Source organism: Somniosus microcephalus, chromosome 31 (assembly GCF_052327205.1).
Source record: "Somniosus microcephalus isolate GS21.2 chromosome 31, FLI_Smic_1.0, whole genome shotgun sequence".
Lineage (NCBI taxonomy): Eukaryota > Metazoa > Chordata > Chondrichthyes > Squaliformes > Somniosidae > Somniosus > Somniosus microcephalus.
The window spans coordinates 35,805,480-35,810,508 of record NC_141017.1 but is presented as its reverse complement, the minus strand read 5'-3'; positions in this window follow the sequence as shown (position 1 = coordinate 35,810,508).

The following is a 5,029-nucleotide window of genomic DNA, read 5'->3' as shown; positions in this document are numbered from 1 at the left end:
AGTAAGAACGGACACAAACCGTTTAACAAAAAGAGCGCCAATGTGAAAAAAGAGGCGTGGCCAGCGAACAAAAATGAAAGGGACAATCGAAAGACATGTAGTCGATGCGGTACACAGCATCCACCAAGAAAGTGTCCAGCATATGGTAAAACATGCAATAGTTGCAACAAGAACAACCATTATGCCTGTTGCTGTAAGAACCAAATGCAACAAAGCAAGGTCCATGCAGTAGATGAAAGCGAGACAGAGGAGTTCAATGTAGATGTTGTGTCTGAAAACAAAAAAAGAAGAAAGAGACTGGATGCTGACACTAAAAGTGAATGACATACACATTCCATTTAAATTGGATACTGGAGCACAAGTTAATGTGATATCAGAGACTAATTTTAAGAAAATTAGACCCAGACCAAAGATACAAGGAATCAAAGTGAAAGTGACAGGATACTCAGGTACTGAAATACCAGTGAAAGGAAGATGCATTGTCAAAGTGACACACAAGGACAGAGAGCACACGCTAGCATTAATCGTGGTGCCAAAGGATGTGCAAGCCATACTAGGTTTAAAAGCCTGTGAGAGACTGAACCTGGTAAAGAGAGTCCTCGTTGTGGAAAGCGAAGGAGAGACAGTCTATGATGAACTCATGAAAGAGTACAAAGACCTATTTAAGGGTCTAGGCTGCATTCCAGGAGAACACACGATCAGAGTAGATAAAAGTATGACACCGGTCATACATCCATGCAGAAAAGTTCCGTTTGCTCTTCAAAAGCAACTGAAGGCAGAGTTGGACAGGATGGAAAGCCTGAACGTGATTCAGAAGATAGATGAGCCAACTGAGTGGGTGAGTTCCCTCGTTGTAGTGGACAAAAAGAATGGAAAGCTCAGAATTTGCCTGGATCCAAGAGATCTAAACAGAGCAATAAAGAGAGAGCACTTCAAGCTTCCTACACGTGAGGAAATCATGGCACAGTTTGCAAATGCAAAATATTTCAGCAAGTTAGATGCATCATCAGGATTTTGGCAGATGAAGCTGGATGAAGCAAGTTCAAGACTGTGCACGTTCAACAGTCCATTTGGCAGATACAGATTCCTAAGGTTACCATTTGGCATTGCCTCAGCTCCTGAAGTGTATCACAAGACTATCCATATGATCTATGAGCACCTGGAGGGAGTTGATACATCAATGGATGACATCATAGTATGGGGAACCACGAGAACTGAGCAGGACGAGAGACTGAAAAAAGTGCTGGAAGCAACAAGGAAAACAAACCTGAAGCTGAATAGAGAGAAATGCCAGCTCGGGGTGACAGAACTGACATTCGTGGGAGATATCCTTAGCGGTGAGGGCGTCAGACCAGATCCCAGAAAGGTGTCCGCCATTGAGAATATGCCAAGGCCACAATGCAAAAAGGACGTGCAGAGGTTTAATGGAATGATCAACTACATGGGGAAATTCATATCCAACCTCTCAGAAAAGATGGCGCCACTGAGAAGACTAACTGAAAAGAACATAGAATGGGAATGGAATCATGAGCATGAGAAGTCATGGAGCGATCTAAAGAAACTGCTCACAGAGGAACCAGTTCTGAGGTTTTATGACCCAACGAGACCCATCAAGATATCATCAGATGCATCACAGAGTGGGCTCGGTGCCGTTCTTCTGCAACAATATGACTACTGGCAACCTATTGCATATGCATCGCGCTCAATGACAGACGCGGAGACGCGATATGCTCAAATAGAAAAGGAGCTGCTCAGCATCACATACACCTGTGAAAGATTTCACCAGTTTGTGGCAGGACAAGCAATCAGTATAGAGACTGACCATAAGCCCTTGATTGCATTGTTCCAAAAGCCACTAAATAGCTGTCCGCTTAGAATACAAAGAATGATGATCAGGCTGCAACGCTATACACTGAATGTTGCGTACACACCGGGTAAGCTGATGTATACAGCAGACACGTTGTCCAGAGCTGTTGACCCAAGTGAGCCCGCAAACACCACAATGGATGAAAAAGTGAACGCCTACGTGGACATGATCACAAGTGCACTGCCCATAGCAGATGCAAAAATGGAGCTCATAAAGACTGAGACAAACAAAGATGAAACAATGAGACGACTGAGAAAAAACATCTTGGATGGATGGCCCAACATGAAGCAAGACTGCTCACCTGATATAGCAGAGTACTGGAACTGCAGGGCGGAACTATCAGTGGTTGAAGACATCATCTACAAAGGAAGTAAAATAGTTATCCCAAAGAGTCTGAGAAGAGAGATGCTAAAAAAGATCCATGGAGGACATCTGGGAATCGAAAAGTGTAAGAAAAGAGCATGAGAGGTGATGTACTGGCCACGAATCAACCAAGATGTGACAAATGAGGTGTCAAACTGCACAATATGCCTGAAATATCGAGCAAGCAATCCGGTAGAACCACTAAAGCCACACCCAGCACCAGACAGACCTTACCAGAAGGTAGGCGCTGACCTATTCGTATGTCAAGGGAAGGACTATCTTGTAGTCACAGACTATTACTCCCTGTATCCAGAGGTTTGTAGACTGCACACCACCACTGCAGGTGCGGTGATAACATGTATGAAAGCCATATTCTCCAGACATGGCGTGGCAAGCGAGGTCTTCACAGACAACGGACCTCAGTTTTACAATGCAAGTTTCTGACACTTTGCCAAAGAGTGGGACTTTGTCCACACAACGTCAAGTCCTCACTTTCCACAGTCCAATGGACTAGTGGAAAAATCGGTCCAGACAGTGAAAAGACTGATGTACAAGGCAAAAGACAGTGGAACTGACTTCTACCAGAACATGCTTGTATACCGCACAACGCCGCTCGAGTGTGGTATGTCACCAGCCCAACTCCTGATGGGACGTCGGCTAAGGTCAAACCTACCCATCCCGGAGAACCTCCTGAAAACAAAAGAGGGGGAGAAAGTGAGGAAGTTCAAAGAGCAACAGAAAGAAAAGCAAAAGTACTACTATGACAGAGGAACACAAAACCTACCTGAACTCCACACTGGTGGCCAAGTAAGGTTGAAAGACAAAACAAACACATGGACTCAGAAGGGAACTGTCCTGAGTGAAGTTCAACCAAGATCATACACCATTCAGACAGATGAGGGTGCTGTTCTGAGAAGAAATCGTCGAGATCTTCTCATGGGACCAGCCACAGCAGGTCAAGAGACTGATACTGTTGAACAACCTGATCACACAGCTGAGAACCAATCATCTGAGGCAACAACTCAGATTCAAGGACAATCAATCAGAAAATCCTCAAGACACGTGAAGCCTCCTGAGAGACTCATTGAGCAAATTTAAGGACTATTGTTATAGAAGGAAGTAATGTTATCTTATTCTTTCTTCAAGTTCTAGTGTATTGACATATTTCATGTGAACACACAAAGCAAGGTTAAAAAACCTTGATCATGATAATGATAATGTAAGTTCATTAAATGTTACAGTTAAAATGCAGATTAATACAAAGAAAACATGTTGTTAGTTAAAAGTAAAATACTTTTGTTTTAAGGAAAGGAGATGTAATGATATCAGCAAATAGAGATGGTATTTGCCTGTTCGATTATGATGCCTTAGCAGCATGATTGCAGGTATTGATTGCTTGTGCCTGACCAGCAGAGGTCATGTGACCGAGACAAGCAAGGCAGTGGAGTTTAGTTTCAGTTTCGTTCTAGATGCACAACTAGCTTGATGTCTCCTGTAAAAAGCTGTATAAAGAGTTGAACAGACTTTAGATTAAAACTCATTCTCTTTCATAAATGTCTCATCATTGAACCCACAAAGAAATCAATACACCACACACCAGCAGACACCAGCAGCGACCATCAGAGACCGACATAGTTCAGTAGAGACCAGCAGAGACTGGCAGAGACCGGCAGAGACCGGCAGCAACCCTGGAGGATTTATTGTCTCTTCTCAATCCCGGTGGCACCGAGACTGATTATAACCCCCGGCTCCCGGCCCCCACCTCACCCCTCCCCCACTGGCCGTGGTCCGGTAAATCAGCACAGACCAAGGGTCAAAGCCTGAGACCATCCAGGTCGAGGCAGCGCCATTCCACCCTCCAACCGTCCTCCGTGTGCGAGGCAAGATAGTGAACGCCTACAGGCAATTCGACTGCAGGAGGGCATCCCACATTACAGCAGTGACCACACTCCAAAAGTACTTCATTGGCTGTAAAGCGCTTTGGGATGTCCGGTGATCATGAAAGGCGCTATAGAAATGCAAGTCTTTCTTTTTCTTTCTTTCACAGCCGAGCCAGACACCACCTTCCCAACCCCCCTCTCCAGAACATGGGCACGATTCCCTGCAGGAGCGGGCACCCAACATTCCCCAGCGCAGGGGCACTGAGCTCAGTGGTAACTGCCCCACTGCCACACACCAGCAGACACCAGCAGCGACCATCAGAGACCGACATAGACCAGCAGAGACCAGCAGAGACCGGCAGAGACCAGCAGCAACCAGCAGAACCATCAGAGTCCATCAGAGACTGACAAAGACCAGCAGAGACCAGCAGAGACCGGCAGAGACCAGCAGAGACTGGTAGAGACCAGCAGAGACCAGCAGCAACCAGCAGAGACTGGCAGAGACCAGCAGAAACCGAACATCTAGGGCATCCCTGACCTGTAAGAGTAGGTTTGGTTCCAGGCGATATTAACTGAAGCACAGGGAAGCTGGCAGCCTGTAGCTAGCCAAAAATAAAATTACAGAAACAAACCAAACAGTTTACAAAGATCTTTTTAGTGCCAAGAGAACTAACAGTTTAGAATTCAGGGAGTGAATTCGAATTTGGTGCAACAGGATTTTTTTTAAATTTGTTTCTGCACACTCAGGAAGTTGGTCGATCTGAAGTGAGATTGAACTGAGAGCTTTTGAACGTGGCTGCCTGCAATATTTCATTGTGGTCTGGAAGCTGGGATCCTCCCCCTATTGGCTGTGAGCAGGGGAGCTGTGGAAAGGGGCTGGTTATAAAGGGCTTCACAGGAGCTGCCAGAGAGAGAGAGA